Source organism: Macaca nemestrina, chromosome 7 (assembly GCF_043159975.1).
Source record: "Macaca nemestrina isolate mMacNem1 chromosome 7, mMacNem.hap1, whole genome shotgun sequence".
NCBI classification, from domain to species: Eukaryota; Metazoa; Chordata; class Mammalia; order Primates; family Cercopithecidae; genus Macaca; species Macaca nemestrina.
The window spans coordinates 145,299,189-145,327,053 of NC_092131.1; the positions used below are offsets into that span (position 1 = coordinate 145,299,189).

Genomic DNA, 27,865 nt, shown 5'->3' on the forward strand with positions numbered 1-27,865 from the left:
TTCTGGAATTTTAAAAGTAAGCATATATTATACACATACATGTATATATATACACACACACACATATATGTTTTAAAGCAGTTAAATTTGGTGGGTGGTATGAAGAGGCAGAAAGAATGGAAAAACCTGCAGAGAATATTCAGAAGGAGTGAGGAATAGGGAGTGAGAACAGCTGCAGAAGCAAAGGGAGGAACTGATTTTAGGAAAGGGGTAATCAACATTATGGAGTGCTTCTGGAGAGTGACAAGTCAGATAAAGATTGAAAAGCATTCACTGAGTTTCGTCTTACGGAGACCAGTGGTTACCTTAGAGAGAACTGTGTCAACTAAGAAACCAGAGTGCAGTGAAAATGAGAAGTAAATGCTCAATTAAGAAAGGAGTTGAAAAACGACTAAATGGCAAAAGTAAATGTATATTAATCTTTCAATAAGCTGGACTGTGAAGAAGAAAGAGAGGGAGTGTTTCAGGAAAAATCCAGCAAAGAAGAGATTTAAGCTACAGAATGGGAGAGAGAGTAGTTAGGGCAGGGGTCCCAAAGAGGCAGAAGAAAATGGTATCCAGTTGTATTTGTGTAGGAAAAAATCTTTCAGTGAGAATTTTCATCACTTCATTTAGTGGTGTTTTTCGCTCCTTTAATGGTGTATTTTGAGGGACAGAATTTCATAATTTTAATGTAAAATATTTTTCATTATTGTCAGTGATTTTATGTCTTATTGTAAAAATAATTTCTTATCCCAAGGTCATAAAGATGCTCGCCTATATTCTCTTCTAAAAATGTTTAAAATTTGCATTTAAGTCCATAGTTCATCTTCAATTGATTTTTGTTTATGGCATGAGGTAGACATCTTATTTCATCAAAAACGATAGCCAATTATCTCAGGTTTGTTACTTTTATCCATTGGTATTTGGTGGTACCTCTGCCATGCACAATAGTGATTTGTAAGAGCTAAGTGTTAGCATCTCTCCCCAACTGTGCATTCCCTGAAGTCATACTGGTACCTTGAAAGCAGGCAAGTTTTAGTATTTACACATGGAAATCAGCAGGCAACTACAAACAAGGCTGTTTTGGCTGGGAAGCTGGCTAGTTCGTGATGAATGGCTTTTGCAAAAAGAATCTAGATTCTAGAATCTAGATGCTAGATTTGAATTGCTAATATTTTGGTAGATTTAGCATAGATTGTTGCATCTATGTTCATGAGTGAGATTAATCTGAAATTTTTTTTCTTGTAATACTTTCCCTTGGCTTTTGAATGGAAATTGTGCTATCATTGTAAATTAACTGGGAATTGCTTTCTTTCTTTCTATTCTCCGGAAAAGTTTGATTAAAACTGAAATTAACTCTTTCCAGTAGAACTTATCGGTAAAATCATTTTGGGCCTGCTATGGGGTGTGTGTGTGTGTGTGTGTGCGTGTGTGTGTGTGTGTATGTGTGTGTGCGCGCGCGTGCGCACACGTGTATGTGCATGCATGCACATGCCTGTGAAAAGATTTAGGGTACTGACACAATTTCTTTTTCTTTTTTTTTTGAGACAGAGTCTCATTCTGTCACCCAGGCTGGGGTGCAGAGTCGCCATCTCGGCTCACTGCAACCTCCACCTTTTGGGTTCAAGTGATTCTCGTGCCTCAGCCTCCCAAGTAGCTGGAACTATAGACCCCCGCCACCATGCCTGGCTAATTTGTGTATTTTTAGTAGAGATGAGGTTTCACCTTGTTGGCCAGGCTGGTCTCGAACTACTGACCTCAAGTGATCCACCTGCCTCGGCGGTGCCAGGATTACAGGCCTGAGCCACAGTGCCTGGGCAACAATTTCAATATTGGTTGTAAGACCATTCATGTTTTCCTATTTTTATTTCATTTTTTTTCTGTTGTTTTTCTGGAGTCCATTTTCTAAGAAGTTGTCCTTCTTACTCAAGTTATCAAATCTATTGGCATAAAGATTTTCTTAACATTCCTGTGTTAGCTTTTTAATTATGCTTGATCTGTAGTTTTTAAAAAATTTTCAATATTTTAATATGTGTCTCCCTTTTTATTGATCAACCTTGCCAGAGGTTTGCCAATTTTGTTGGCATTTCAAAAACAACCTTTTTCTTTGTTGATGCTCTTTGGTGTGTATTTGTTTTCCGTTTCTTTAATTTATGTTTTGATTATTTTCTCACTTTTAATATCTTGTTCTGTTGCCCTTTGTCTAATGTTAAAAGTCTGGCCGGATGCAGTGGTTCACTGCACAGTGGCTCACTGCCAGACCTAACTTTTAACATTAGAAAAAGAGCATTTTTGGAAGCCAAGTTGAGAGGATAGTTTGAGGCCAGGAGTTTGAGATCAGCCTGGCCAACATAGTGAGACCCCTGTCTGTACAAAATAAATAAAATTAAGTCTTATTAATTTTTTACCTTTTCTTTTTTCTGAAATTTGGCTATATATTTTCTCCTAGCACTACAAGTTTTGATCTGTACTATTTTTGTTATAATTTAGGTCAATTTTTTAAACTTCCATCATATTTTTCTTTATTCCATGAATAATTGCTAAATATATAACTTTTTGAATATTTTAAAAATTTATTTATTGTGACTATTATACTGTATATAATACTGATGCATCAACATTTATCAAGACTTGCTTTATCTCCTAACACATGGTCCATTTTCATGAACACTACATGTGTATTTAGAAGGTTACAGTTTTTGCAGTTGCTGGGTACAATGTTCTATATATTTCTATTAAATGAAACTGTTCATATATTCCTTATCCTTACAAGTTTTAAAAATCTGTTTTACTGTTAATTATTAAGAGAGTTTCTTAAAATCTGTTATCTTGATGGTAGATTTGTCAATTTCTCCTTGTGATTTTGTCAATATTTGATTTATACTAAAGGTGAGTTACTATTTGAATAAGTTTTTCTCAACATTTTATTGACTTCTACATGAAACTGACCTCTACATTAAACTTGAAATAATAGTTCAGTGAACATTTATATATCTTTTGCCTAGATTTACGAACCACTAACCTTTGCCACATTGCTTTCTCTATTTCTATATGTGTATGGATGAATATATATGTATATATTTTTTAACATAGAGGTGAAATTGACATAAAATTAACAATTTGGAGTGCACAATTCAGTGGCATTTAGAACATTCACAATGTTGTGCAACCACCACCTCTATTTCTAAAACATTTTCATCACCTCAGGAAAAGCCTTATATCTACTGAGCAGTCACTTCCTACTCCCCCAACCAGCTCTTGGGAACCACCCATCAATATATCTCTATGGATTTACCTATTCTAGGTTGTCCATGTAATATGGGATCTTTCTATTTGGCTTCTTCATTTAGCATAATCTTTTGAAGTTCAAGCATGTTGTAGCATGTATCAGTACTTCATCTCTTCGTAAGACTGAGTAATATTCCATTATATGTATGTACATTTTGTTTATGTATTCATCTGTTAATGGACATTTGGACCATTTCTATTAATACCTTTTGGCTATCGTGAATAATGCTGCTATAAACATTTGTGTAAAAGCATCTGTTTGACCTTCTGTTTTCAGATCTTTTGGGTATATAGTTAGGAGTGGAATTGCTGGCCATATGGTAATTATATGTTTAACTTTTTGAAAAAATCGTTATCTGTTTCTACAGTGGCTGCATCATTTTACATTCCCACTAGCAATTTGTGAGAGTTCTAATTTCTCCACATCTTACCAATACTTGTTATTTTCCAGTGATGACAATGATGATTATTACTATTATGGCTCACCTAGTAGGTATGGAGTAGTATCTCATTGTGGGTTTGATTTGCGTTTCTCTAGTGACTAATGATGGGGAACAATTTTTCATGTGCTTGTTGACAATTTGTATAATCTTTTTCGGAGAAATAGCTATCAAGAACTTTGCTCATTTTTAAATTGGGTTGTCTTTTTGTTATTGAATTGTTAAAATTCTTTAAATATATTATGGACAGTAAACTCTCTCTTTTTTTTTTTTTTTTTTTTTTTGAGACAGAGTCTCGCTCTGTTACCCAGGCTGGAGTACAGTGGCACGATCTTGGCTCACTGCAACCTCCACCTCCCGGGTTCAAGCAATTCTTCTGCCTCAGCCTCCCGAGTAGCTGGGATTACAGGCATGTGCCACCACGCCCAGCTAATTTTTAGTAGAGACGGGGTTTCACCGTCTCTACTAAATATTGGCCAGGCTGGTCTCAAACTCCTGACCTTGTGATTTGCTGGCCTCGGCCTCACAAAGTGCTGGAATTACAGGCGTGAGCCACCGCACCTGGCCTCTGGACACTAGACTCTTATCACATATATGATTTGCAAGTATTTTCTCCCTTGTATCAGTTGTCTTTTCATTTAATAATGGCCTTTGATGTATGAATGTTTTTCATTTTGATAAAATCAAGTTTATCTATTTTGTTGTCTGTTGCTCACGCTTTTGATAGCATATCTAAGAATCCACTGTTCAAGGACATGAAAATTTACCCCTATATTTTCCGCTAAGAGTTTTATAGTTTTCATTCTTACATTGAGGTCTTTGATCCATTTTGAGTTAATTTTTCTATGTGCTGTGATGTAGGGGGTGCCTGTTTATTCTTTTGCATGTGATATTCAGTTGTCCCAGAACCATTTGTTAAAGAGACTATTCGTTCCCCATTGAATGGTCTTGGCATTCTTGTTGAAAATCAATTGGCCATAGATGTATGGATTTACTTATGGACTCTCAATTTTACTCCATGGTTCTACAGGTTTATCCTTATGCCAGTATCACCTTGTTTTGATTACTTTAGATTTGTATAAGTTTTAAACCAGGAAGTGTGTGACTTCCAGCTTTGTTATTCTTTTTTCTTTTTGAGACGGAGTCTCGCTTCATTGCCCAGGCTGAAGTGCAGTGGCACGATCTTGGCTCACTGCAACCTCTGCCTCCTGGGTTCAAGTGATTCTCCTGCTTCAGCCTCCCCAGTAGCTGAGATTACAGGCGCCTGCCACCAGGCTGGCTAATTTTTGTATTTTAATAGAGACGAGTTTTCACCATGTAGGCCAGGCTAGTCTCAAACTCCTGACCTCAAGCGATCTACCCACCTTGGCCTCCCAAAGTGCTGGGATTACAGGCCTGAGCCACCACGCCTGGCCTGTAATTCTTTTTCAAGATTGTTTTGGCCCCTTGTAGCTATATGAATTTGAGAATTGGCTTTTACATTTTTGTGAAAAGGCCATTGGAATTTTGACAGGAACTATGTTATCTCTGTAGATTTGGATAGTATTGCCATCTTTAGTTTTCCAATCCGCCAACACAAGGTGTGTTTCTATTTATTTAGCTCCTCTTTAATTTCTTTCAGCAATGTTTCAGTGTAGATGCCTTTCACTTCCTTGTTTAAATTTATCATGAGGTATTTTTGTCTTTTGGATGTTATTATAGTGGAATTGTATTCTCACTTTCTTTTTCAGATTGTTTAGTGCTTCTGTATAGCAACGGAACTGATTTTTGAGTATTGTATTACACCTGCAATTTGGATGAATTCACTTATTAGCTCTATTATTTCTTCTGTGGATTTTTTTTTTGAGACTGAGTCTTGCTTGTCGCCCAGGCTGCAGTGCAGTGGTACGATCTCGGCTCACTGCAAGCTCCGCCTCTTGGGTTCACGCCGTTCTCCTGCCTCAGCCTCCCGAGTAGCTGGGACTACAGGTGCCTGCCACCACACCCGGCTAATTTTTTGCATTTTTGTAGAGACGGGGTTTCACCATGTCAGCCAGAATGGTCTCGATCTCCTGACCTTGTGATCCGCCTGCCTTGGCCTCCCAAAGTGCTGGGATTACAGACGTGAGCCACCGCACCCAGCCTTTTCTGTGGATTTTTTGATATTTTCCATATAATAAGGTCATCTGCAAAAAGGAATAGTTTTACTTTTTCTTTTTAATCTATATTCCTTTTACTTTTTTCTTGCCTAATTTCTCTAGCTAGAACTTCCAGTAAAATGTTAAATTGTACCTGTGAAAGTGGACATACTTGTCTTGTTCCTGATCTTGGGAGAAAAGCTTTCAGTCTTTCACTATTGAGTACAGTATTAGCTGTGGGTTATTCATAAATGCCCTTTATTATGTTAAGGAAGTTCCTTCCTAATTTTAGTTTTCTGGGTGTTTTTGCTCATGAAATAGTATTGAATTTTGTCAAATGCTTTTCTGCATCAATTGAGATGATAATATCGTTTTTCCTTCATTCTATTAATGTGATATGTTACATTGATCGATTTTTGTATGTTGAATCATCCTTACATTCTGTAGATTCCTGGTATAAAACCCATGTGGTCACACTGTGTAATCTTTTAATATGCTGTTGAATTTCATTTGCTAGTATTTTGTTGAGGAGTTTTGCAACTATATTCATATATGCTGAGTATATTGCATATTCTCCTGTGGTTTCTTTATTTGGCTTAGGTGTCAGGGCAATGCTGGTTTCATAGTATGAGTAGAAAGCATTTCTTTCTCTTCTTTAGGAAGACTTTGAGAAGGATTGATGTTAATTCTTTATATGTTTGGTATAATTCACCAGCGAAGTCATCTGGTCCTGGAGTTTTCTTTGTTGGGAGTTTTATTATTATTATTACTGATGTAATCTCTCTCTCTCTTTTATTTTTTGAGTCCTGCTCTGTCACCCAGGCTGAAGTGCAGTGGCACAATCTTGGCTCACTGCAACCTTTGCCTCCTGGGTTCAAGCAATCCTCCTGCCTCAGCCTCCTGAATAGCTGAGACTACAGGTGCATGCCACCATGCCGAGCTAATTTTTTGTAGAGGCAGGGCTTCACCATGTTACCCAGGCTGGTCTTAAGCTTTCCTTCTGCCTCAGCCTCCCAAAGTGCTAGGATTACAGGTGTGAGCCACTGCGCCCTTTTAAATGTAAATGGTTGTTGCTTGATGTTCCCTCTGACCCCTGCTTTTTGCTGTATCCCATTGGTTCTGGTATGTTGTTTTCATTTTTATTTATATCTAAGTATTCTCCAACTTCCGTTGTGATTTCTCCTTTGATCTATTCATTGTTTAAGAGTGTTTTTAAATTTCCCATATTGGTGAATTTTCACAAATTTGTTATTTGTGAATAAAAATAGTTTTCCTTTTGTTAATTGATTTTTAGGTGCATCCCATTGTGGTCAGAGAATATACTTCCTTTGATTTCAATTTTTAATAATTTATTGAGACTGTTATGTGGCCTAATATATGATCTCTCCTGTAGAATGTTCTATGTGCATTTGAGAAGATTGTTTATTGTGTTGTTGGATAGAGAGTTTTATCTATATCTGTCAGGTCTGGTTTATATAGGTCTAGTTGGTCTAGGTCAGTGCTATTCAATCTTTTGGCTTTCCTGGGCCACATAGGAAGAACAATTGTCTTGGGCCACACAGGAAATACACTAACACTAACCATAGCCGATGAGCTAAAAAAAAAAAAAAAAAAAAAAAAGAAATCACACACAAAAAATCATGTCTTAAGAAAGTTTACAATTTTGTATTGGGCCACATCCAAAGTCATCCTGGGCTGCATACAGCCTGTGGGACTGCAGGTTGGAAAAGCTTGGTCTAGGTTGTTCAGATCTTTTATTTTCTTACCGATATTCTGTCTGGATGTTCTAACCCTTATTGAGAGTAGGGTATTGAAGTTTCCAAATAATATTGTAGAGTTCTCTATTTCTCTCTTCAATTCTGTCAGTATTTGTTTCATATATTTTTGAGTTGTTTTGTTTGGTGCAAATATGTGCATAATTTTTATATCTTGTTGATAAATTGACCCTTTTATCAATACATAATCGCCTTCTTTTTCTCTTGTAGCAGTTTTTGGCTTTAAGTCTAAAGTATAACCATTCCTACTCTTTTTTGATTACTATTTGCATGGAATATCTTTTTCACTCTGTATTAATTTCCTAGGGGCACTGTAACAAAGTATTGCAAATAGGGTGCCTTAAAACAACACAAATATATCTCTTACAGTTCTGGATGCCTAAAATTATAAATCAAAGTGTTGACAGGATTATGCTGTTTCTGAAGCCTCTATGGCAGGATCCTTTCTTGCCTCTTCCAGCTTCTGGTAGTCCCAGGAATTCCTTGGCTGATAGCTACATAACTTCAATCTCTGCCTCCTTCTTCACATGTCTTTCTTCCTGTGTCTCTTCTCCTCTTCTCTCTCTCTCTCTCTTTTTTTCTTTTTTCTAAAATCTTGTTTTTATTTTATTTTATTTTTTTTAGAGACAGGGTCTCACTCTGTTGCCCAGGCTGGAGTGCAGTGATGCAATCATGGCTCACTGCAGCCTCAACCTCCTGGGCACAAACAATCCTCCCACCTGAGCCTCCCAAGCAGTTGGAAATACAGGTATATGCCACCACACTTGGCTAATTGTGTGTGTGTGTGTGTGTGTGTGTGTGTGTGTGTGTGTCTGTGTGCATGTAGAGACAGGGTCTTACTATGTTGCCCAGGCTGGTTTCGAACTCCTGGCCTCAAGTGATCCTCCTGCTGTGGCCTCCCAAAGTGCTGGGATCACAAGTGTGAGGCACTATGCCCAGCCTTCTCCTCCTGTTATAAGCACACCAGTCATACTGATTTAGGGCCCATCCTAATGACCTCATCTTAATTCGATTATGTGTGCAAAGACCCTATTTCCAAATAAGGTCACATTGACAGGTGCTGGCTGTTAGGACTTTAATATATCTTTTAGAGGAACATAATTTAACCCACATACCATCCTTTCACTCAAATGATTTGTGTCTTTGGATCAGTCACTTGTGGATAGCATACAGTTGCATCGTTTTTAAAAACACACTGTGCTGGGGCCGGGCACAGTGGCTTACACCTGTAATCCCAGCACTTTGGGAGGTAGAAGTGGGCGGATCACGAGGTCAAGAGATCGAAACAATCTTGGCCAACATGATGAAACCCCATCTCTACTAAATATACAAAAATTAGCTGGGCGCGGTGGTGTGCTCCTGTAGTCCCAGCTACTCAGGAGGCTGAGGCCGGAGAATTGCTTGAACCCGGGAGGCAGAGGTTGCAGTGAGCCGAGATCGTGCCACTGCACTCCAGCCTGGTGACAGAGCGAGCCTCCATCTCACAAAACTAACAAACAAACAAACAATAAACCAAAAACACATCATGCTAATTTTTCTGCCTTTTGATTTGAAAGTTTAATCTGTTTACATAAAGTAATAACTGATAAGAAAGTACTACTTATGCCATTTTGCTCTTTGTTTTCTGTATGTCTTTTTAAAAAATTCCTAACCTTTGTGTAAATACTACCAGAGTAAAGACTTTTCTAAAATGTCAAAAAAACAACAGATGTTGGTGAGGATGCAGAGAAAAGGGAAACTCATACACTGCTGGTGGGAATGCAAACCAGTACAACTTCCATGGAAAACAATATGGAGGCTCTCAAAGAACTAAAAGCAGAACCATCATTCCATCCAGCAATCCCACCACTGGTTATCTACCCAAAGGCAAATAAGTCATTGTATCAAAGAGACACCTGCACCCATATGTTTATCACTGCACCATTCCCAATAGCAAAGATATGGAATCAACCTAAGTGTCTATCCACAGATGATTGGACAAAGAAAATATGGTATATGTATACCATGGAATACTACTCAGCCATTAAGAAAAAGAATGAAATCATGTTTTTTGTAGCAACATGGTTGGAACTGGAGGCCATTATCTTAAGTGAAATAACTCTGAAATGGAAAGTTAAATACCTCATGTTCTCACCCATAAGTGGGAGCCAAACAATGTGTACACATGGACATCAAGTGTGGAACAATAGACACTGGAGACTTGGAAGGTGGGAGGGTTCGAGGGGGCTGAGAAATGAGAAACTACCTTTCGGGGACAATTGTAGACTATCTGGGTGATGGGGACACTGAAAGCCCAGACTTCACCACTACATGGTACGTTCATGAAACAAAACTGCACTTGTACCCCCTAAATCTACAAAAATTAAAAAAAAAAAAATACTTTTCTAAAAGAACTTTTAAAGACACCTGGTTTAATCAAGTACAATTTAGTTAACTATGCAGTTTTAGCATACTTCTAATTAAGTATTATAATTCATAATAATAGCAAAAATATACATGATACCTAGAGTTAACAGTGTTCACTCTAAATGTTTGGTCATGATACCATTATGAAGGCTTCAAAAAGTAAAATTTATCATATGCTTTATTCTAAATTCCATATTTTTCTATCAGCTCTTCTGCTTTAGAAATAAAGGCACTCATTGTATCTTCCTTTGATAATCCTTTTTGGAGGTTCTGTGCTTCCCATTTGGCCTTGCCTTTTAATTCTAGCATTTCTGGACACTCAATAGTAATGTTTCCAATTTACAGCTTGTTTCTAAAACCCATAGAGTTCTTTCAGTTCTTCATCATCTGGTCTTGTTTTCAGCTTCCTCACATCTTCCGTGATCATGTCAAAATCAGCCTGCAGGGACACGGTAGCTGGCTGGGCTGTTGCTGCTCTCCAGGCACTCCTTCTGTATGTCTTAGGCCTTTTTTGTTCCTCATTTCCTCCATTACTGCCTTCTTTTGTCTTGCATTGATTTTTTTTTTTTTTTTTTTTGTAGTGTACCATTTAATACCCTTCTAATTTTCTTGACCTTTTTTAGAGACAGGGTCTTGCTCTGTTGCCCAGGCTGCAGTGCAGTGGCATGATCATGGCTTACTGCAGCCTCAAACTCCTCTAATTTTCTTATCAGTATGTTAAAAAAATTTTTAAGTAGTTACCGCAGAGGTTACAATTAACATCATAAATTTATACCAACCTAGTTTAAACTGATCCCAATTTAGCTTTAATAGCATACAAAAATCTCTGCTCTATACAGCTCTGCCCATACTTTATGTTGTGATTGTCACAAATTATATCTTTATATGTTGTGTGTCCATTAACAAAAATATATAAGATTTTTTTCTTACTTTTTTTGTTATTTAAGCACCAAGCACAGGAGAAGCAAGGATACAAGAATTTTTATGTATTTATCTCTTAAATCACGTGGGAAATAAAAAAAGGAGTTATAAACTAAAAATACAGGAACACTGAGTTTTATATTTATTTATATACTTACCTTTACTGGAGTTCTTTATATGGCTTCTTGATATGGCTTCCAGTTTCTGTCTTCATTTCAGCCTAAAGGAATCTCATTTAGTATATTTTTGTAGAGCAGTTTCACTGGGAATAAACTTTCTTAGCTTTTGTTTATCTGGAAATGTCTTAATTTCTCTCTCCTGTTTGAAGGACAGTTTTGTGTTTCTGGATTCTTGGTTTACTAAAAGAAAAAGAGAAGTGGGGAGAGGAGGAGAGGGCCAGGGAGAGAGAGAGGGAGAGAGAAAGAAAAGGTAGAAAAGGAAGAAAAGATGTCTCTTAGTCGGCTTTGTATTGGAGCGCTCCCTCAATGTTTAGACAAGCTGTTTATAGCTCTGCCTTCGCCTTCACTTCCTGCTTGCATTGAACTTAGAGATCAGCCACAAGTGGAAGCTAATCTTCCACATAGATCTTCTCAGGTCTTTTCCAGCCTGTGTTCTACCTTGGGTATGCACATGGCTTTCTAAGTTCCCCAATATATGTGGACACTTTTGAATGCCTAATTTTTCAAAGAAACTCTCTCCCTGTCTTTTCCTTCCAGGCTTTCAGCATATCTATAGTTTGCCTCAAGTGTAATTTTTTGTCCCAGGTGTAGCATGTTGTTTATTGGTCTTATAATGTTTGCAAGGAATGCTCTTTGCATAGCCACTTTTCTTCCATGAGTAAGTCTGAGTTAGGTGAAACAAAGGCAAGCTCCTTGTGTCAGTCCTTCAGGTAACCTTCAGACAGGTTAGAAAAGACAAACATGATTCTTTGTGAATACGATCTGCTCTTTTATCTCTGGAGCCAGAGTGAAGGGTCCAACACTGGCTGCTGTCTTCAAGATTTTCACTTAGTCTGGGAGAAAGGTGGAGCAAAGGCAAGTGAAAATTGAGCAAAGCTTTCTGGCATTTTTAATGTTTGTTTCTTGATTTGGTGTTCAGTTTTTTGCTGTAAACCTTTGACTGTTTTCCAGAGTTTTGATAAAGTTGATTGCTACAATTTTGCTCAATTTATCAGTGTTTCTGTGGAAGAAGAGAGTGGGGGAGAGGAGGAAAGGGCCAGGGAGAGAGAGAGAAAGACGCTCCCTCTTGCACCATTTTAATCAGTGTCACCATATATCCTTTTTAATGAGCCATTTGAAAGTAAATTGCAAATATCATAGCACTTCCTTCCCCCAAACTTAAACAGTATATCTTAGGAAAATACAAGTGTATAGGTATACTCTCATCAAAGACATTTAACATTGATACCATATTATTATCTAATATACGTTCTATTATTAATTTTCCTCAGTTGTCCTAATATAGCTTTTCCCTCCATTCCTATTCAAGTATCACACAAAGCATGGTGGCAAATGTGTTTTTAATTGCTTTATTTTCCCAGTGAATTGAACCTTTTGTTGAGTGAAGATGCTGAAACTAACTTTCACTCATAAGAGCTGCAACCCATAAGAGCTGCTGTTAAATTTTTAGAATTTTGTGAGTCAGTTAACTTCACATTGGTGGCTTGAAATTGGCCAAGGTAAGGATATTTTCACCACAGAAACTGAAAAACACTAGAAATAAGTCTTCCCCTTCCCCTGAGTGCCTATTAAATATTTACCAGTGTACTATAGCTTTTTATCAATGTCTAGGGATTCATTTTATTTCTGATAATGGTTTTTTCCTTAAATATTTGTCTTAATACTATCATATATCTCCTGGATTTTATTTCCCTGGTACATTGTTTTTCTTTTTTTCCCCACTTTTAATCTTTCTTTGTCTTTATAGTTGAAATAAATCACTTTAAGGCAGCATATGTTTGGGCTGGGGGCGGTGGCTCACGCCTGTAATCCCAGCACTTTGGGAGGCCAAGGTGAGTGGATTACCTGAGGTCAACATTTCAAGACCAGCCTGGCCAAAATGGCGAAACCCCATCTCTACTAAAAAAAAAAAAAAAAAAAAAACAATTAGCCAGGCATGGTGGTGGATGGATGTAATCCCAGCTATTTGGGAGGCTGAGGCAGGAGAATTGCTTGAACCTGGGAGGTAGAGCTTGCAGTGAGCTGAGATCGTGCCACTGCATTCCAGCCTCGGTGACAGAGCAAGACCCCATCTCAAAAATAAAATAAAACAAAATCTCAATTTGACAGTCTTTGATTGTAACTTAGAGTTTAGTCCATTTGGACACTAGTTATTATTGATATATTTGAATTTATCTCTGTTTTCCTTGTGCTGGATTATGTCCTATTTGACCCCCTTCTGTCCCCCACTACTCCCTGTAAGTCACTGATACTATGTGCTGCTCTGTGGCCTATGAGGATGACCTCTACAGCATCATCTGGGTTCCCTTGCCATCTGGTTTTGGGTTAAGTTCATAAATACGACAGACCCATAGGTTTGGGAAGGTGTTCCTCCCTACCTGGCTACCATCTGTCAGTGGCTGCAGTCTGTTATGACTTTAGCTCCTGTTGGGAGGTGCCTCTTTCTTGGTTCCAACTCTTACTGAGCTCCGTTGACAGAGTCCTCATCTCTTTCTCTACCAGGCTTTGGGTTAGTATTGGTTTCCCACTCTTGCTCATCTCAGTATTTTTCACTCCCCCTTACTGGTTCCCTTAAACCTGCCCTCATCTCGTTAAATGTTTCCTTCACTAAACCCTTTTCATGTAAGCACTTCAAATGTGTCATGTGTTTCTTTTGGGACTATGATTGATATAATCTTCTTTGCAGCTTTTAAAATGTCCTTGCTGTTTCCTTGTTTCTTTTTTCTCATATCCCCCATTCTTTCAGCTTGAAGTTTTTCCCCCTCATTTTACTTTTTCCACTCTTTAGAAGTTATATATTCTGTTTCTATTCTTTTAATGATTACTCAAAATATTTCAACAGAAATAATTTGCTTAAGAGATTTTTAGGACACTTTAACTCTGATAACCTTCCTTTTAGATTATAAGCAATTTTACTCAATTCTTTAATTCTGTATTTTATTAAACAAACAAATTATATATTAATAAATATGATCATATATACTCGTGCCTGTTTAGAGATCTTAACATGTTTAAAATTTTCTTCATCAACTTTCTTTTGCATTACAAACTCTCCTGATAGGATCATTTTTCATTTTTCTAAAGTACATGCTTATAGATCCCTCTGGTAAGGGTCTATTGGTAATACATCTTCCATGGTGTTCTTTATTGGAAAGTGTATTTATTTTGTCATTATTCTTCAAAGATATTTTCACTGGGTATGTAATTCTAAAGTGACATTTTTAATATTCTAGGTTCCTACTTGTTGCAATTGAGAAGCTAGCAAACTTCACATCTACCTTCCTTCTTTTTGTTCTGGCAGCTTTAAAATCTTGTTTTGTCTTTGGTATGTCATAATTTTTCAGTGATGGTCTTGGTCTATATTTCTGTTTTATTTATTGTACTTGCAATATATTGGACTTTTTGAATCTAAAGATTCATGTCTTTAATTATGTTGGAAATATTAGTAACTCTCCTTCATTTTTTCATTCATTCCCTTTCAGTATTGCAAGTATATATTTGTTAGAGCTTCACACTCTACCCATTTTTTTGTTTATCTTTATTATGTATATTTTATCTCTCTGACTTTCTATGTTGTACTCTATGCAATTTTTTCAGATTTATCTTTGTTTACTAATTATTTCTTCATCTCTGTCTAATCTGCTGTTTAATCCCAATACCATAGTTTGAATTTTTTCAATAAATATATTTTACATTTCTTAAAGTTCTTGTTGGTTTTACTACTCTACTCATTTATTATAGACTCATTATTTGGCTATATTTTATTTTATTTAAAAATGTATTAGATGTGTTTATTTTATATTCTATATCAACTTTATATCTGAAGCTTTTGTGAGTCTGATAATGCAATTTTTAAAGGCTGAGACTTGTCCCTGATAACTTATTTCTTCATGTCTCACTATCTTTTATTATGGATTTATGTTCCTTGAGATTTTATTAGTGGGGTTTTTTGAAAGTCCAAGTTGAAATTTAATTTCTTGAGAGAAATTTGCTTCGGTTTCTACTAAATGCCTGGGGACACTACCAACCTAAGACTTATTTAAATACAAATTGTTTCTTGTGTTTTGGGGGGGACATTCAGATTCTGTATATTCTGTCACTAAATCCACTTGAGAGCTTGCTTGTAGTTTTGAATTATCAATAATAACTTATTTCTGACCTTTATTTATGGCCAAGACTGAGACAGGCAATTTTCCTTACCATTTTCCTCTATGAGTAGATTGTTTTCTAGTTCACTCACTGAGAATATTGCTTTTTTGGGATTCCTTACTTTATGCAAAGTCCAGTATGATGGCCTGCCTCCCTTGGGCCCAGGTTCTGTCTCTTGTCTGTCATTCTGAATGTTCAGTGATAACCAGAATAGGGGAAGAGGAAGGTGGGGAAGAAATGGGGAGATGTAGGTCAGGAGATGCAAAGTAGCAGATGTGTAGGATGAACAAGCCTGAAGATCTAATGCACAACATGAGGACTATAGTTAATAAAATTGTACTGTATTTCGGATTCCTGCAAAGTGGGTAGTTTTCAGCTGCTCAAAAACAGTAACAACAAAATTAATGGGTTACTATGTGAGATGATGGATACGGTTATTTGCTTCACTATAGTAACCATATCACTATCTATATATATCCCATAACCTCATGTTGTATACTTTAAATATATACAATAAAATTTATTAAAAAGTTTTTTTTGTTTGCGAGCTAGCCTGCCAAGAACCATAATTTTATATTGCTCCTGGATAAGGATAATCTTTATCTTATTTAGTTTAATCTTTCTCCTACTCTTAAGCGGTCATGTTGTTTCAGTTTTTCCTTATTAAGTACAATAGTGGAGTGAACATCTTTGCTTTTATGTTTGTTGCTTCATTAATATTTAAATTGTTTTCTTGAGATAATTTCTGAGTAGGATTTCTGGGTCAAAGGAAAAATTACTATTGATGCAAAATAAGTTTAGGAAGTAGGATCAACAAGATTTGGGTGTAGGAGGTGAGGCAGAGGAAGGAATCTAGTATGAGACTTAAGGTTTTGGCTTCGGTAACTGGGTAGATGATGATGTCATTAACTAAGATTGGGAATACAGGTTAAGGTGGGTGTGTGCGTGGGGAATGATAACAAGTTCAGTTTGGACATGTTGCCTCTGAGGTGACATGTAGGTAGAGAAATTTTTAGTAGGCAGTTGGAAATACAGGGCAGAAGCTCAGGAGAGGGTTTCAGGCCATAGATACGGATCTGAGATTCACAAAGTTGGGATCCACAGATCCCTGAGATTCCTTGGATATATTTTCAGTGGTCTGTGTTCACTAGGTTGATTTTTACATTTATGCTTACATTCATGCTTTCATTTCAATAATAATCTGAATTATTTGGATGACCACTTCATGAATGAATATTGCCAACTTACTTCGGTGTCTGAATTGATATTTATGTTCATAATCTTGCTGGTGCCAAATATCACAAAGCTAGGCTTAATATGTGAATGATGCAAACAGGTCAAGTGCAGACACAATGGTGTCACTGTGTGCTTGCCCATGGGAATGAAGGTTTCACAGTAGTTTGAACAGAGAAAAGAGGTGGGAGAGCTGAATCATCACATGGCACACAGTTCTATTTTAATTAAAAAGGAACTATGTTATTAGCAGCCAGTCCTATATTCACATTGTAAGCTGACAATTCAGTTTCAAGAAAACAACATAACCACATAAATTAAATTAATGTTCATTTCATTTTATGAGTATTTTGCAATTTTAGTTTTATTTGCATTAACTTAAAAAAGTTTTTAGTTGTATCACTGTATAAGAACTATCAACATGGCTGGGTGTGGTGGCTCATGCCTGTAATCCCAGCACTTTGGGAGGACATGGCGGTGGATCACTTGTAGTCAGGAGTTCGAGACCAGCCTGGACAACATGGCAAAACCCTATCTTTAGTAAAAATACAAAAATTAGCTGGGTTAGGTGGTGGGCGCCTATAATCCCAGCTACTCAGGGGGCTGAGGCAGGAGAATTGCTTGAACCTGGGAGGTGGAGGTTGCAGTGAGATGATACCATGCCACTGCACTTCAGGTTAAGTGACAGAGCGAGGCTCTGTCTTAAAAAAAAAAAAAAAAAACCCAAACCAAAAACAAAACCAAAAACAAAACCCTGTGAACTCAAGTAATTTACATTTAGTTTTATATTTAAGTAAGTAAATAATAATATAATTTAAAAATTTTAGTCAATATTGAAAACTTAGGAGAGATATTTTTCTTTAAATGACATTTGTACATTACACAAATTTTTGTGCAAGGACTGAGGCATGAATTTCAATGGGACTTATGATTTGCAATATAGAATAAGAAGAAAAAGGTACTAAGAATGGAACCCTGGAAAGTATCAGAAATTAAGGAATTAACGAAGGGAGAGAGAAAAACTTGAAAGTAAACCCAATGGTAAGAGAAGAATAAGAAATCTAGAAGAGAAGAGAGTTCTCAAAAGGAGAAAATTGAAAAACATCCTTGAAAGGCACAGAGATAGCCTTGGCCCAAACATTTTTGATTGAATAGTAGTGTCAAAAGTCAAATTTTTGAAGTTGAAGAAATGAATGGGAGGTGTGACTGTGGAAACTTTCCTAAGTTTGGCTATGGTGAAAACAACGAATGCTTCCAGAATGGGGCACAATGTCACTATGAATGCAAGTGTTTGAGCATGTTTATTTGTTGAACAGAACAGGCTGATGGCGAGAAAATCCATATATAGGTGAAAGAATGAGGTTTAACATTAACAGAATAAGATTTTAGAAGAGATGGGACTCTGGCCAGGCATGGTGGCTTACGCGTGTAATCCTAGCACTTTGGGAGGCCAGCCCAGGCGTTCAAGACCAGCCTAGGCAACAAAATGAGAACCTGTCTCTACGAAAAATAAAAAAAGTAGCCAGGTGTAGTGGCGCACACTTGTGGTCCCAGCTGCAAAGGAGGCTGAGGCAAGAGAATCGTTTGAGCCCAGGAAGTTGAGGCTACAGTGAGCCATGTTCACATCACTGTGCTTCAGCCTGTGTGACAGAACAATACTATGTCTCAAAATAAATAAATAGATAAATAAATAAATAAAAACAGAGACTTAGGGTGATACAGATGACAAATGGCAGGATTACCCTGAAGGGTAATAATATTCTGATATTCTTCTTTTGAGATGAGATATGAGGAAGTTTAAAAGTGGAAACTGGAGTTTATGCTTGGTGGCTTCCAATTTTCTGTGAAGTAGGGCCAGAGTGATAGGGAGACAGTATTATGAGGTTCATGAAAGCAGTGGTGAAGATTTGTAATAGTTATTATGGGAAATGATCAGGGAACTTAGCAATACCGAATGCCTTGCTGAGATCTGAGTTCTAGTCTTGGCGGTGTCACTGACTAGCTCTGCAAATTAGGCAACTCGTTTATCTTGTCTGAATATTTGTAGAATAAAGAATTTGGAATAGGTAATTTCTGAAGTGCTCTCTAGTCTGCAAATCATTTAATTTATAACTCAGGCACTAAATCCTTTACAATAAGTAACCTAACAAAATAAATGCTTTATTTTCCTCTTATAAGAGTTACTTGCAGAGCAAAAATCTTAAGCCATTTTGGACAACATCTAATCTGAAAGCCCATGTCAATAATTTAAAAGCCAGTTAGAATAGGAAAGGAAAAAGAAATGGAAGACTTACTTTTTCTCCTCACTTGTGAAATGTAGCAATCATCTACCAAAACTAAACAACACGAAACAACACTCATAGATCCATGAACTACAATAAGAAAAATAGTGAAAGAAATTATTGTTAGTGTCTTTTTGGCTTCTAGCTCCTGAGAATTTCTAAGTGAATTCAGCTATGAGTTAAATCATTATGAAATTCCAGTGAGGAATTGAGGAAAATGGGACAGCCTCAAGGAATTTCTTGTAACAGAATTCACTCCAAAGATCTAGCTACAGTGCCTTTTAAAGGAAAGAATGGCTCTGAATAAATAGAGGCTTGACAGTGACTGAAAATGTAAATTTAATGGTTCTTTTCTCTGTGCTCTCAAGCATTTTGTTCATAATTACACTTTTTAGAATTTAAATTTAATTTATAATTTGAAGTGTTAATCAACCAAAGTAACTTCCTGAAGATCATATCTGGCCTTGCAAAGAAAGTTAAAACTACAATGATCAATGACAGGAAAACTAACTCTTTATTTTTCCATTGAAAAAGTTTTTTTGCTTTAAAAAGATCAAAGCAATAGTAAAGCATCTCAATGCCTGACATGCCAGAAAATCCAGGACCGTATGATTTGCTGAACAGCTTATCTTGGGACACTGGGAAAGCGACTTTTATGGAGCCATGTGCACCCGCTAGACTCCATTGTGTCCACTTGGCTGTGCCTCTGTGGAGGAGGAAGAAGCCTCCAGTAGCAGGCAAGGTGCTCGCCTTGCCAACTTTCACACCATTTATCTATTTACACTTCTGCTTCCCACCAGAATCTGAGCTCCTGGAGAACAGGGGAATTGCTTAATTCATCTTTTTTTCCCTAGAGCCTATAACAGCAACGTGCATATAACAACTTCCTAAAATATGCTTATAGGATCAATGAATGAGGCAAATCTATGATCCAGTGTTGCAAATAATTAAGTGAAGAGTATAGAATAATTTCCAAACATTTTTAAGGTATGGGCAATAATAGTTCTTTTCAGTTATACTAACATGGAATGAAATGACATCTGGCATCTTTCAAAATTAAGGAGAGATATATATATATATATTCCTGAATACATCTATGAGCATATGTTGTTTTGATTATTTCCACATATCTCTTGCCAGGCCAACTTTTCTTTATTTTGTTATTCCCCTGATTAAGGATCCATGATGCTTTCTAGGTGCATGATGTATTGGTTTGGAGCCTTAGGACAATCTAATAAAAAGCAGAGTTTTCAATTAAGTCCAAGATTTCATCAGCATTGTGTAATGGAAATTACATAGAATCATATTATGTGGGCATAATTATTACTCAGTTCTTATCTGAATGCTAAGCAAAAACAAAAAAGAAAAAGAAGAAAAAAATGTATCTGAGTAACTGGGAAGTCCGGGAGATTGCATCTGGCTGTAGGCACAACTGTTCCAAAGACTCAAACCATGTTGCCACGACTTTGTTTCCATCTTTATTTCTCAGGTTCACTTATTTCTTCTTGACTTCAGTCTTCAGTTAGGATTTATCCTCTACAAAGGCAAGATGGCTGGCCTCCAAATGCCTCAGGCTCACATCCTTCAAAGTAATCTCCAAAGTAGAGAAAATCTTCCCAATTAACTTCAGAGGAAAAGTCTGGGGGAGGACTCTGCTTGGCCTAAACTATGTCTTTATTTGCTAAATCTGGATTGCATGCCCTGGCCTTGTGGCCTAGGGAAGGTAGAGTCCCATGCTGGCCATTTCCTTTCAGGGAGTGCAGTTCTCCAAAGGAAAATGTGTGGCTGTTACTGGAAGGGAAGTAGAGACAGATGAATGTAGGTTTAACAGTTTACTACACCAGAGCTGAGACGTAGCTGGGATGTGCAGGTCCAGTGAACCAGCTGGCATCCTTCCAGATTGTTCAGGAGTCCATTCTGAATGGCTGGTGTCTATGCCGTACCATTGTTAACTATTTAGAATACCATTCCTGCGTGACAGTATCTCACTACTTATGAGTTACAGATAACATATGTAATGCAATATGAGCACTGTGGAACACATAAAAAGAACATTTATCTTTATGGAACAAAATTTACCCTTTGCACTTAAAACATTTGTTTTTGAATAGGCAAGGTATTTTTTCAGAGTCTGATCAGAGGTAGAGGAGGGAAAGAGAATTGGTGAAACCCAGTGCTCTTTGTTTCTCATTAAGAAAAAATAGCACACATGTGCACACACATGCACACACACACATATATGAAGTATTTATATGATATTATCACTCGCCACAATATTTAAAAGTGATTTGACTTTCTGATAATAAGACCAAATATTCCCCTCAGTAGTGAGCTTAGGGAAACTAGCACCAAAGCAAAGCTAAGTCCCAAGTCCCTAAGATGCCCTTCAAAAGCAGTCATCCATTTAATTTGATCTATTAAACAAACTTAGCAGTTGGGATGCCCACACAGTGAGAAAGCCTGCTTAGAGATGAAATTTTGGCTTTAATTGGAATCTTCTGTCCTTTATTAGACAACCATAAGCTTCCAATTATATACACTGTCTTTGTTTCAAATATGAAATTTTGGATTTATTAAAACATAAATTTTTATTCTTAGCAACAGATTTAGGAATAAAAATGAGCTTCTGTCATGAACAAATATTATGAGGGTTTTTCTTCTTTCTTTCTTCCCTTTTTTGGCCACACCCCAAGCAGTTATTAAGAACTGACTAAACACCCACTGTGTATCCAGAACTGTGTTAGCTACTTGGAATTATTAAAAAGAAGTTGGAAAAGTGATTCCCGTCCTTGAAGAATTTAGGTAATATATCTCAGGAGAAAAAATTAATGTACCCAGAACAATCAGGTAACAAATAAACAGTTGCTTTGCTGTCTCCACTAATAGTATAATGACTTTCCCTCCATTTCAGTCTGTTGAAATTTTACCCATTCTTTGGGCTCTGTCTCCAGAACGTCCTTTCTATAGCTTCACTGATTTCTTGAATGTAAGGTGGGGCCCATATTCCTGTGAACCAACCACCCAAACATTTGATTTAAATTGTCCCTCTTCAGATGTCTTTGGCTCTTTATCATCTACAGGCTGCAGTTCAGCCCTGACCACCTCTCTTGTCTTTTCCCCACCAGCTCTTCTAGGTACCTACTATTTTGAAGGCAAACCAAATCCTAGTATCAAACTCAAACCTAGTTTGGTACAGAACCTGGTACCCAAACCAAAGTTGCTAAATGCTGTGCATTTCCACATCCAGTCTTTTCTTCCTGCAATAACCCTTTCCTTCCCTTTCCCCCAACTTAGTCCCTGATGAAGTTCTACTTATCTACTAACTGATCTCAGACCTCACTCTCTACATGAGGTCTTCTCCCTTTCCATCTACTAGATCAGAATGTCTCTGTATTTCCTGTACCTATTTTTATGATTCTGGGTGGTAATGATTTTTTTTCATGTTTGCATTCCCCTTCTAGCCTCTGTACCCTGAGGGTGGCACCCATGCCTGACTTATTTTGGAGTCTTGAGTGCCTTGTAGAGTGCGTGACACACAGCAGGTTCTCCATAAAATTTTATTAAAATGAGTTAAATTAAATAGGAGTCTAGAGAAGACTTGAGGTAGCCGAAGGTCCTTACTGAGCCTTGGGTTTTCTTTTAATGTTGAAAAAGGGACAACAGGAGCAACACCCCAGAGATGGGCATGAACCTAGCAAAAGCTGGGGACCATGAATGAACACATCTGGCTTGAGTGGAGCCTGTAGAATAGGGAGTGTTGGGAAATAAGGTCAGAAAGGCCAGGCAGAGCCATAGAAGACTTTGTCAAAAGCAGAGGACGTGAAACCTGATGTAATACCTGGTGCAATTCAAGAAAAGAAAAATTTAGAAATATCTGTACACAAAATAAGCCTCGTCCCTTCTATAATACCTCTACTTTGGAATTTATCATTTTGTTACTATTAGTATGTCACTGTTCCAAAGGGCCTTGCATCACTAAAGCATAACAGTGTGGGGTTTTGAAGTGGAGTGTGATGCATGGGAGTCGGAAGCCCTGGAATTGAATTTCCACTCTGGCACTAATTTGTGACTTGCTATGGTGAAATTGTTTTGAGTCACTAATCCTCAGTGTTCTCATCTGTGGAATGAAGGCATGAAGGTGCATGACATGATTCATGAGTTCCCTTTGATCTCTAGTACTCAACATATGGAAGGATAATGAATTCTTAGCCAACTTATTAATCTACCCTTGTTTTTCTTTTTCTTTTTCTTTTCCTTTTTTTTTTTTTTTTTTTTTTGAGATGGAGTCTTGCTCTGTAGCCCAGGCTGGAGTGCAATGGCACGATCTTGGCTCACTGCAACCTCTGCCTCCTGAGTTCAAGTGATTCTCCTGTCTCAGCCTCCCGAGTATCTGGACTACAGGCACGTGCCACCATACCTGGCTACTTTTTGTATTTCTTTTTAGTAGAGACAGGATTTCACCATATTGGTCAGTCTGGTCTCGAACTCCTGACCTCGTGATCCACCTGCCTCGGCCTCCCAAAGTACTGGGATTACAGGTGTGAGCCACCGTGCCCAACCTGTTCTTGGTTTTATTTGCTTGCTTGTTTACCAGTTTTCTGGTGTCAGAGTTGCTTTATTAAGCTGGTCTCTGACAGTCCCACAATATGCTCTGCTGAAATCAGCCTCTGAAGCTTGACCATCTTGTCAGACCTGGAAAGCCCTCCTCAACCTCCACTTCTCCTTCAAATCCCAGCCCCAGCCAACATCTTTCTTAAAGTTTTCCTGACCTCTCCATGTCTTTGCTATTTCCCTCCACTTTTAGAGTTTAAAGATAATTCGTCTTGAGTTACTACTTGCTTCATATTGGCTTTTCTCTCTCCAATTAGTTTGTAAACATCTTAAAATAAGTAACTGTTAAGTGTAATATTTGCTTATCTCCCCCCGCCCCCACCGCCCCACCATCACCATACCTGGCATAAAGTGAGGCGCAAAATAAACATCTAAGGAGGTTTTTGAATATTGAACTGAATGATGTACAAGGGATATTAATAAAAATAGAAAAACTGAACGTCAAAAAGGATAATCTATAGGAATTGGAATGGAAATAATTGTAGCATATCAATAATTTTATACATGGTATTTTGTACCCAGCAAAAGACTGTTTTAAGACAGAGTGATCTGTGAAGTTTCTGGTCTGTGGGCTTGTCTTGAATTAAAGAGTGGGTGGTACTAGGGCTTAGAGATATTCCAGCCAACTCGAGGAAAAGAGAAACAGAGAACTGTTTACTGAGTGACTTTGCTGTTGGAAATGTCCCAACTGCAGCTTGGGAACATCGGGCAGAGTTACCACCCCGCTGCCACAACCTCTGCCAACTTGGATAAAAAGCAGTGAAGTTGACCTGTCTTTTGGCTCTGGAACAAGGCGAGGGAGCGCACCAGCAGGCATGGGAAGGAAGACGTTGTGAAATGAAAGACATGAAAAAGAGATGACTATGATCTTCTTTCTCCTCACTACCCTGAGTCTCTCTCCGGCCTCCTTGATACCTGTAAACTGGTATAAAGCAGAATTCTCTACCTTACACCAAGTGGGGCCTGGGGCCCTTGGAGTCCAGCTTGGGATAATAAGACAGCAGTGAGAAACGGTTGTTTTGTTCCCTTAAGTGGTCCTAGGTTTGAAAAGGTTTGAAATTAGTGCTCTAAGAAGGTAATTAGCTTTTAAACAACATAACACTTCAAAAAATCAATGTAAAATATAAGACAAAAAGTCGCTGTTTAAAGTAGTTGAGTTCTAGATCTGACAGTATCATGGCTCTCTCGGTTGTAAATTAGCTCATGGAGATAAAATGTCTGAGTTTAGGACTTCAGATCCTGCCTTTGCTGTCAGATTGCCTCAAGCTGTCTCTGGTAGGAAAGTCTAGAAACATGGATTCATTGTATACCACCCCCCCACTTTCTGACATGCTCCAAATCTGTTAGTGTTTGTAACAGAACTCTGCATTGCACTGATTTGTCTTACTGTGTGGGGAAATTGTAGGAATAACTCCCATGTGTCATCAACCATTTAGTCGGCATGCAGTTCCTTAGCAGGGAAAACGGTAAGATTTATTAGGGAAAGTATCTGTCATCCCATATAAATAGATGCACAGTTAACGCAGATGTAGCAGGCAGGGTGTATGTTTCTGTGTGACTGATCATGAGGAACTTATTATCAGGAACACTGTAGAAAAATCAGTCATTTGGGAAGGTGGCAAGTATAAGGGTACACTTATACTTCATGCAAAATGCTCCTCAAAATAGTAATTTTGGCTTTAAGTGCATTGTTGTGGTAGGAATCATTTTTATTAAAAATATATTTTTGCTTTAATTTTTTTACTAGTGAGAAAATATATGCAAGTGATAAAAACAGCCAAATAATAGAAAAAGGATGTAAAGATCTTTTTCCTCTGCTCACCCCAGTCTCCTGCATCCCTCTCCCTCAGAGGCCATCACTGTTGCCAATTTATTTTGTGTCATTAGGAAATCTGCACAAACAAGCTCATCCTCTTCTTCAGCGTTACAAACATGGTAGTCCACTCCCCACACTCTTCTGAAGTGGTTCTGGAAAGCATTTCTTATTAGTCTGCAGTATGATCCAGGCTTGTTTTTCACAGATTTAACCAGTGTTGACATCTTGCCTGACTTGAGTTTTTTGCTTGTTTGTTTTAACATTACAGATACATTTTAACCATAGCACCCACTGCCCAATTCCATTGCTCTCTGCCCAAAGATAATCACTATCCTGAAATTAGCATATATCCTCCCTGCCTGGTTATTATATATTTTGCACATACATAGTTGGTATTTCATTGTATGACTTTGGCATTTGTATGACCATTTATTGATCCAGCATTCTTTTTTTTTTTTCGTTTTTTTTTGAGACACGGTCTCATTCTGTCACTCAGGCTGCAGTGCAGTGTTGTGATCTTAGCTCCCTGCAGCCTCAACCTCCCCAGGCTCAGGTGATCCTCCCACCTCAGCCTTCTGAGTAGCTGAGACTACAGGCATGAGCCACCATGCTGGGCTAATTTTTGTATTTTTTGTGGAGGCAGGGTTTTACCATGTTGCCCAGGCTAGTCTTGAACTCCGGGGCTCAAGAGGTCCGCCTGCCCACATTGGTCTCCCAAGGTACTGGGATAAAGGTATGAGCCACTGAGCCCTGTCCACAATTATATTTTTGAACATTTAGGTTGGTTCCAATGTTTTGCTGTTAAAAACGGTGCTACAAAAAACATTGTATTTCATTTCTCCTTGGGCATATGCATGAAAATTTTTCAGGATACATACCCGCAGGCAGAATTGCTAGGTCATAGGTTAGCATGTGCTCATCAACTTTGTTTGATATTGCAACATTGTCCTCCAATGTGATTTTCAACAATACACATTCACACCAGCCATATTTACAAGTTCTTTTTTTCTTTTTCTTCCACATCCTTACCAACACTTGGGCTTCTCAGACTTCTAAATTTTGCCCATCTGATGGATGTTAAATAGTACTTTATTGTGGTTTTAATTTGCATTTATTACTGAAGTTGAGTATCTTTTATGTTTTTTGGCTATTTAGTTTCCTTCTAACAATTAACTGTTGATACCATCGACAAATTTTCTACTGTATTGCTCGCTTTTTTCTTACTGATTTATAGAGATTTAAAAATATTCTTGATGCTAATACCCAGTAATATATACTATAATTAACTTCTCCAGTGGCTTGCATTTTCACTGTGTCTGGCGTCTTTTGATTAATAGAATTTTAATATTTAAATGTATTCAAAAAATCATTGTTATTTATGCTTTTGTTATTTTATTTAAGAAACTTGAAAATGTAATAAAGACATTCTCCTGTATTTACTTTGTGATTTTAAGATTCTCCCTGCCACCCTACCATACAGTTAAGGTTTTTAGTACATGTAGGATGTATTTTGTTGTGGTGTGAAATAGGGATGTAAATTCCTTTTTCCTGTACATAGTCAGTTGTCTTAGGTAAGGTAATGTTTGCCACTCCCTGCTGATATGTAAGAGACTTCTGTTCTATATCAACTTTCCATGTATGTATTTGTCAGTATCTATACCCTTTATTCCATTCTTTTGGCTTATTTTTACTTTTTAATTTTTGAGACAGAGTCTCCCTTTGTCACCCAAAGGGTGGAGTGCAGTGGCATGATCTCGGCTCGCTGAAACCTGCGCTTCCTGAGTTCAAGCAATTCTCATACCTCAGCCTCCAGAGTAGCTGGAATCACAGGTGTGCACCACCACACCCAGCTAATTTTTGTATTTTTAGTAGAGACGGGTTTTACCATGTTGGCCAGGTTGGTCTCTAACTTCTGACGTCAAGCGATCGTCCCGCATCAGCCTCTCAAAGTGCTGGGATTACAGGTGTGAGCCACTGTGCCAGGCCCTTTCAGCCTATTTTTATATTCCTGTCCCCAAAGCCACACTGCTTAAAGAATTATAACCTTATATAGTTAGCCTGGTAGGGCAAATCACCTCTCTTTAGTTTTCTTTTTCAAACATTTCTCTGCTAGTTGAGTATCTAATCTTCCACACCCACTTTTGGGTTAGATTGTTAAATTCCATGAAGCCTTGTTGGGATTCTGGTTGGAATTACAATGATTCATAGATTCATTATAAATTCATAGGGGGATCTGCCAGATTGACACAATTATCTTTCCATTCCTCAGTGTCTCATCATTTATCCAGTGCATCTTTTATGTTATGTTTTATAATTTTGACTAAATAGGTCTTGCAGATATTTCTGCCTAGATATCTATCCTAAATGGGAGAGCACACACACAGACACACACACACATACAATTTTTTTCCACTCTCATGCCATACCCTGAACATGTATTCAGAATACTGAATTTTCTTGTTTGAATTGTTTGTCTACACATTCTCCTGCATTTTTAATGTAAACTATCAGATAGTTTATAAACAGGGACATTTTTTCCCCTTCTTTCTAATTCTTATTCTTTTGAAGAGTATTGGCACTGGCTAGGACTTTTAATATTAATATAAGGGTTAAGAGAAGCTGTGATAACAGGCACTCTTGACTTGCTCCTGACTCTAAAGAGAATG

General features: G+C 37.6%; 1 long non-coding RNA gene and 1 pseudogene across 1 annotated transcript in view; one reads left to right on the plus strand and one right to left on the minus strand.

The window, feature by feature from the left end:
* The window catches only part of LOC105489745 (uncharacterized), a 46,698-nt gene that overhangs the window by 13,930 nt on the left and 4,903 nt on the right, over positions 1 to 27,865 (plus strand). The gene's annotated exons all lie outside the window — the stretch shown is intronic.
* Positions 10,192 to 10,597, minus strand: LOC105493088 (acyl-CoA-binding domain-containing protein 7 pseudogene; annotated as a pseudogene).